We start from the raw sequence: 8,099 nt of genomic DNA on the forward strand, positions 1-8,099 counted from the left end.
CTGGTTGTTGAAAAGACTCAAAAGTATCAGGTAGAGAGAGAGTGACATTCCAGTCACCCGACTATTGCAGTTTTTAAAAAATGTGTGCTGGTATTCTCTTGTGATCTTAGTTCTCACTCTGTTTTTTTTTTAATAGCACTGCAGATATCACCTTCCAACACCCTTTTCAACCATGGAAAGGGCTGTTTGACATATTGTGACCTCTAATGTGCTGTAGAGTAAAGGGTACTGGGGAATGAATTATAAGAGAATAAGAGCTCAGATGGCAAAATGAAGCTTGCATTGTTAATCACTGCTGTGTAAACTCAGCAAAGTTATTGACTTTGGTTCCATCTTCTGTGTTAAAGCTATGTTTATGTCATGTTTTAGCAATTTGTTTTTGAAGTCTGATGCTGATTTTTAAAAAGTTGTGAGGTATGAGATGCAGATGTCGTCAGATCCAATGGTAATTTGGAATTGAGGTGGCTTTTGGAGATGTTTTGGTGTCTGACTGCTGGAGGGGTAATGGACAGGTGTTCAGTATACGTTGTAGAAATTCATCCCTAGCTATTATTCATCCCTAACCTTTCCAAAGAGCATTGTCTAAGATGCTGAGCAAGGCACCAAAAATATAGTTTGAACTTCCTCAGGTATTGTAGTCCCTTACTCTAGTAGTAGTTTTGGGGTTTTAAAATTGCTGTCAGAGCACCCCATGCCATTGACTTCATGGTGTAATTGATCATTTTAGATTGCTAGGTGTGCATTTTTAAGATATATTTGCTATTAACTCTTCTCAACCCCACTCCCTTTCTGTGTGCAGCCTCAAGGGGAACAAGGAATTTAGGTTGATATTGTTCTGATGTGGTGCTTATATTATTAATCTATACTGTAAGTAATACTTCCACATCAATGCGTAAACCCATCTGTAGGTTCTGATCCTCTTCTGGCACAAACAAAACACGCTGGGAGTTTGGGGTAAGGAGGCAACAAAGATGAATTTTAAGGGTGGAATAGGGCAAAAAAAAATCTTGGTGTGGGGAGAAAAAGAGGAAAGAATTGTTTTTAAATTATAAAATATGTAAATAAAGCTACAGATCAACAACCAGTTATAACTGCCTTGTGATTGTTGCTGTTGCAGCTGGAATGCTCTATTCAACAACTACCATAGTTTGCTGGTCATTTTGTAAAATAGTCAATACTCTAGAGAACAACATTTTCCAATAGCAGCAAAAAAAATCTTTTGAAATTGAGAGCTTTTCCCTTCATCAGTTTCTTTGATCCAAAAATTGGTACGTGGTGTACATTATTCAGCGCCTTGCTGTATCAAACTTGTATATAATCTTGAGGAACAGCCCAATTGAATGTTTAGGGCAAATATTTGTGACTGATACATGAAAACTGCAGAAAGAAGTCCTGTGTGTGTGTCAAATTGTTGAATCCCTTCTACATATTGAATACTTGAATAAAAACAAAAAGTACTGGAAATACGTGTACACTGGGTTGGAGAGCACCAGTGAAGAGAGAAATGGGGTTGACATTTTATGTTGATGACTTTCATCAGAGCTATTTTACCCTAAAGGTCATCAACCTGAAATGTTAACTACTTCTCCTCCACAGTTGGTGCCAGACTTGCTAAGTGTTTCTAGCATTCTTTGTTAGTTCAGATTTCCAGCATCTGCAGTTTTTGCTTTTTGAACCTGTGTTATGAATTGGATCAAATCATCAGTCACAATGCATGCACAAGTGCAAACGAGTCTGAAGGTCTAGTTTGTATCTAGATCATTTCCACCATTTGACTTTGTTTAAAATTCTGGGTATGTACTTTGGAATGGGTGTAGGAACCTCTTAAAAAATGTCATGAAATTGGGAAAAAATAGTGTTTGAAGAGCATATCAAAAACATAGAAGGTAGGAATTGTTGAAGGTTATTTGTAGATGTTGCTGTAGTCCCTGATAGACAAAAAAAAACTTGAAATGTGAGCTGAACTGAAAATGATGTTGGTAGTTTTCTTTTGCCATGATCTAGTATTTAAAAAAAAATACCTGGCAGAAAACTGCAAGTTTGTTATAAATTAGTGCTGAAAAACTAGGCAACCCATCTTATTGCTGTCACCTGATGACTACTACATTCTGTTTAAATAATTCTATAATATAGAGACTCACTTGATTTTTTTTCTGGTCTCTCCTTAAATGAAGGCTAATAATTTATAGGTAGAGGGCAAACAGTTTGGATAAAGTGACTTTTGCATTCGAAGGAATTGTGCATTCTATCCTCTCTGTTTAATCCAGAAGTTAAAGAGCTTGATCTTATGTTGAATTATATTAATATTGGGTCCAGTCAATAGTATATCATCAAGCCTTGAGGCTCGTCCTGTGCAGAACAAATGATGGCATCCACTTTTTTTTGGAGTACCCCAAATGTTTTCATCTGTAGTATTTTGAATGAAATTGTATTCCTTTTGTTTAGTTCCTTGTTTGTCAACCTACTTGACTGTATGTGTATCTATATTTACCTGATAAGGCAAAGTAGGGATGCTATTACTGTGACTTTTGCCCTAGGTTGATTGAACAGAAAACACAAGTAATGTCCACGTGTGTGTGTGTGTGTGTTACAGTAAAGAATTATAAATTGTCACCAACTTTAATTTTGCCCTCTTTTGATTGTAGGTTTTACATAGAATATTATAAAACAGAAATAAACTGTGGTTCTACCTGTGTTTCCTTGGAACACTGGTCTTTGTATAAAAGATGTAGTTTTATACAAGAAAGTGTTTGATTTCTCAAGTAATCAAGCTTTTGCAAGTTACGCACTTGAGAGCTAACAACTTGAATCATTTTCGATCAGCTTTCCAAAGCACTTTGTCAATATTTAAAGCTGGTGCAGTGATTAGTGGTTGTTTCGCTGAATTACTTCTGAGTAGATTATCGATCACTTCTACAGTCAGTTGATTATTCTCTGAATTTGTCATCTTTCACTTAAAACACCAAAAATGTTTTTATTCAAAATTTCCTGTAACATTTATAAATCATTTTAAAATACTTGTTTTATTTTTGAGGATAAATTGAATTTTAGCCATGTTTTATAGCTGCTTTTAATTTTACATGATCTTTTGTATTTGTGACTCTTAACAAAATCTACTTGTGTTAATATAGCACTTATAATAATTTTTTTAAAGTTCCAAAGTACTTCACAAGTGGGAAAATAATACCTAGGGAAGGGAAAATTAAAGAATGGCTGAATGGTGGATAAAAGAGATGTATCTTTGAGGTTTTTATAACCTTGTGAATTGAAACTTAAAATATGGTAATGCAGCATTTGTTTATTTCCCAATAAACAATCTGGTCTTCCCTCTGCCTAGAAAGCTGTATTGGAAAATAGCTATTTCTAGCTTAATGTGACTGCTCTGGCAATAGTGTTAGCATTGGAAGTCAGTTTAAAGAAACAATATGTAAAAGGAAGGTGCATGTTATTCATAAAGTCTGTGTTATATAACGAGGCAGTTGAAATCATCAAGCCTGTGACAGAAAGTGAATGTTCCTACCAGGCTAGCATTTAATGCCCTTCTTCAATTGGGCTTGAAAAGATGATGAGCTTTCATCTTGAACTGCTGGAGTCCTGGTGTAGGTACACTCACAGTGATATTCAGCAGAAGGGTCTAGAAAATGAAGGCAGTGATGATTAAGATATGGCTAAATATTTCCAAGTTAGGATGGTGTGCAGTTTGGCTGAGTGTTGATGGATGGTGTTATTCCCATGCACCTGCTGCCATTGTCCTTTTGGGTAGGTCAAGTTGTGAGTTTGGAAGGTGTTGGCAAAGAAGCCATGATAGGAGTGAATGAACGTTAGTCAAATGGGCTACTTTGACCTGGTTGATATCAAAATAGCCTGATTTACTGTGACTGCACTTGATCTGCTTTATAGACTACCTTTTTAAAAAAAAAGAAACACTCCACACTTGTGATGACCTAAAAATAATTTTAACACATTTCAGGTTAAGCTAATGCCATAGGTGCACCCAGTGCATTTTCACTTGTAAGGACTGGTTTGAAATCCAGACAAAACTGGGGATACTTGCTTCTCTATTCAGCAGGCTATATATAATTTTGAGATACATTTGGTTCTTATTAACCCAGATGTTAGTGAACCCAAATCTGTAGCATAAAATTTTCATTAACTCTGCGCAAATTTCCAAGTACATAGTATGTATGATATGGAAAATGAAAACACTTGCACTGGTGCAATAAGGGATGCTCTTGCATTATGGCAAAGTGGGTCATAATGGCAGCTCAACTCCAAACCTGGCTGTTTTATACCTCATCTGGGAGAGCTCAGTTTCAGCATTCGGTACATAAACACAAAACTAAATTTCCACACCTACTGAGATCTGACATTTTGAGATTGTGGAAAAATAGTACCAAAATAACTTAAACAATTTTTTCATTATGCATGCTTTGAAATAATCTGTGACCAACAGTGTCTCAAATATATGCACAATTGCAAGTGATTTACCCACTTTACGTGAAAATGTTAACCTCCATTCACAGCTGTCCTTTTAAAGTTGCTATCTAAATGAAAGTAGTGCATTATCAATTGGAGTATAATCCTTGTGCCACTTCTCATTAGAACTTACTGGATCTTCTTGAATTATCTGTGGCTATTGCAAGCATGTTCTGCTGTCAGCATCAAACACGTGCTGTCAGATATGAGAAGCAGCCTTTCAATAAAAGATGAATCTCAGATTTTGTACAAGTTTTAAACATTACTCCACTGTAGTTCTCCTTAATGAAAGCTTTACTCTCCTGAGGTATTCTTACCTTGCATTGAAGAACAGTATGCTACAGTCCAAAAACTGACCTTTCCAGGATTCATTTGAACTGTTTAGCACAAAAAATTGCATTATGATCTTTGAACTGTTAGAATTTTTCACAAATAATTATATTTGTCCACTTTATCCTGGTATCTTCCAGTTTCTAGAGATTTAAATGTAAATGTACTAATAATTTTTCAGATTTTTTTCATCCCCTCTGTGCAGTATCCAGATGCTGAATTCTTGTAATGTGCACAACTATTGAACCTTGCACTTGCATATACTTCCTTTCCCAGATCATGTAAGTGGCCTAGGAATGCCTCAGGACAATTTAAGAGCCTGGGATGTACAGGAAGATCAAGCAGCTATAACCTTCTCAAACCTGTGACAGCTTCTAGTTTATTCCTGATGAACATTTATTAGCCTAACATGGTAGAAAAAAAGTAGTAATTACTAACTTCAGATCTTTGGCCTGCCTCAGAACCTATGATTAGTGGCACTTCCCAGCATCAGCTTTTTCTTGGCATTCTAAGGTGCCCACGAAGTGTTACAATTGGGAATTAAGCCCAAAGGCTGGAAGCACCCTTTCCTGATTTTCTTTATCATTTAACTAGCAATCTTTGGCCTTCTGCAGGTACAAGCCAAGGCATACCTTGGCGGAAAAGCTGTAGAAATGCCTAAGCAGTATTACAGAGAGATCACTCCAACTTTTCCTGGTCCACATGATGAGAATGCTTGCTTCCTGTGTTCAAGGATCAAGAAAACTCTTTACTATTCTGAGCAATTTTTTTCTCAAAACTAATTGTCCAAGTTACCCTTTTGTCTACCAGTTCCTATTGTTGAAAATTAAGAAAATTATGTTTTGCATTTTGCACCATTGCCAGTCTTCCTCCAGGTTTAGGATAGCTGTAAACTCAGCAGGCTCTGTCTGTGCTCCATTTTGGAGTTTTGTGGTCCTAAGTAGAGAGCATGGAAAAGCTGAATGATTATTTGGTCACCTGATTTCAGTGATGCGAGATGATTCCTTCAAATGAATCTCATCATCGTGTTGGTGGACAGCATTGTTGCCATTTGAATTTCAGTCAAGTGTTAAAAAGCATTTTGAGCTGAATGACACGAGTGTGATATATTGGTAGTCTATCACCATTTTAGCTGATGAATTACTATTAAAGATATTGGCACAAACATTTTTTCTGTGTTTGTGCCAATATTCTGAACATGCTCAATATTGACAAAGTGTGCTTTTTAATCTCATCGTGAGGTCAGCTCAAGATGTAATATATGATTATCCTAAGGTTGTGTTCCTGGATTGAAGAGCCAGCAATTGAGGGACACTGTGAAGGACTTTGTAATTTATATTCCAGTAAATATACAATGCAAATCCATCTTTACATCTTACTTTTGTGTCCAGGAACTGGTCAGTTCTAGAATATAATGCCCCTGTTTTGAGGCTTGCCTTTAAGTATATTTCTTTAAGTGGTTGAAATTATTTATTTAAACTTTCATTTGCAGTGGGACGATTGTAAGACATTTTAGTTTAGCTGTGCACCATCTGCATAGATAAAAATAAAAAGTGGAAATGCTGGCAACCTAAAGAAAGAACTGTAAATGGTACAAATGCAGGTCGATGAATGGATGCTGACTGACCAGCATATTGCCACTATTTTCTGCTTTTAATTTCACTGTGTGTTTGTGTGGACTGCTTAATGATATACTTCACTAACCTAAAGTAAAAGCTTTCATTGTTTGGAGAGAAAAATATACACTTAAAGTATATAAACATGCTAAAGTGGAGTATACTGCATATTTTTTTTTTTGGCTATTTAATGAAATCCTAAGAAAAAGCCCACTTCTGATAAGGATGGAGGTAAGCCCGAGACCCTCAATTTCAGTTTTTTTCTTAATTAAAAAATAACATGCACATATTCTTATATACCTCATGAAAATGTGAATATGACATTAATAATAAACTGACTTCTGGATCGACTATCAATTATAAATAATTGCAATCGTATCTTGCTGATTTGATTTTTTGCAAGCAGTTTTTTTAACCTGTAGGTGTAAATTTTGTTTAGTTTAAAACTGTTAATTGGTCTGAGGACAGTAAAATGTAATCTTAATAAAGATGTGCTGCCTCAAAAAAGCTGACCCATAGCGTGTTTAAAATGCGTGAATCTTGTGTTTTTATACAATGTACGGAATTCCAAGTGCAATACTCCACTGTCCTTCTTTACAGTAGTTTTCTTGATGGACTTATTCGTATACGTTTGTGTGTAAGTACAATAACAGACCATTATTGTCTTGACTTTTTTTTTCTCCTGTGATCAATATGAATTGCATTATGTTGCTTTTAAAAACTGCTCCAGAGCCTTTGTACATGTATTATATTATAATTATATATATTTGTGTACTGGAGAAAAACTACTGTAAGTTTTGTACTGTCATGGCTGAAGGTCTACTAAAATAAACTTGAGAAACTCAGGAACCCGTTGACAAGTTGATTATTTTCAAAATTACATGATTACCTATGACTTGTGTTTGTGATCATGTTATTATGTATAAATGTGGCCAAATAGATATCCACATCTGTACGATAAGTGCAAGGTTTGTGTCAATGTTCTTTAATAATTTAATAAAGATCTTTCATACCTGGTGCTTTTCACATCCCAGGATTTAACACCTTTTGTAGTATAAATCACTATTGCTAAATAGACAAATGCGGCTGCCAATTGCGCACAAGTACTCCCAGAGCAATGAAATAAAAGACCAAATTACTTATTCTGGTTGAGGGATATCTCGCTTCTGTATAGCGCTTAACTATGTATCTTAAAAATGTCCCATCTGCTTCGCACACATGGAATTGCTTTGAGTGTATTCACTCTTGTAGGCAAACGCTGTTAACCATTTGCGCACAAGATACCACAAGTGCAAATGAAATGGCTAACGAATTTAGTTTTGATGGTGTCAGTAGAAAAATGTTAGCCAGGACACTGAGGAGAATTTCTCTGCTCTCCAAATAATCTGGGGAACCATTTATGTCCACCTGAGAGAGCAGTTTGTTTAACAACCCATCTGTAAGATGCCTTCTCTGACTGTGCAGCACTTCCTTAATGCAACACTCAATTTATCCAAAATAATGGACTTAATATTCTGGGGAAGGTGTTTAACTTAAAGTTTTCTGACCTAGGTGTTAAGCCACTAAATCTTATGTTTTCACATTGGGAACACTGAAATGAACTGCTACATTTGCACTGCAGACAAAATCAGATTCAAATGAATCTGACTTCAACATAACTACACCTAATGCAAAATG

At 35.7% G+C, this 8,099-nt stretch overlaps 1 protein-coding gene across 1 annotated transcript in view; it reads left to right on the top strand.

Annotated features, from left to right (window-relative positions):
• The window catches only part of rps26 (ribosomal protein S26), a 34,329-nt gene that overhangs the window by 13,234 nt on the left and 12,996 nt on the right, over positions 1-8,099 (top strand). The window lies entirely within an intron of this gene.

The sequence above is a fragment of the Hypanus sabinus genome, chromosome X1 (genome assembly GCF_030144855.1).
Source record: "Hypanus sabinus isolate sHypSab1 chromosome X1, sHypSab1.hap1, whole genome shotgun sequence".
Lineage (NCBI taxonomy): Eukaryota > Metazoa > Chordata > Chondrichthyes > Myliobatiformes > Dasyatidae > Hypanus > Hypanus sabinus.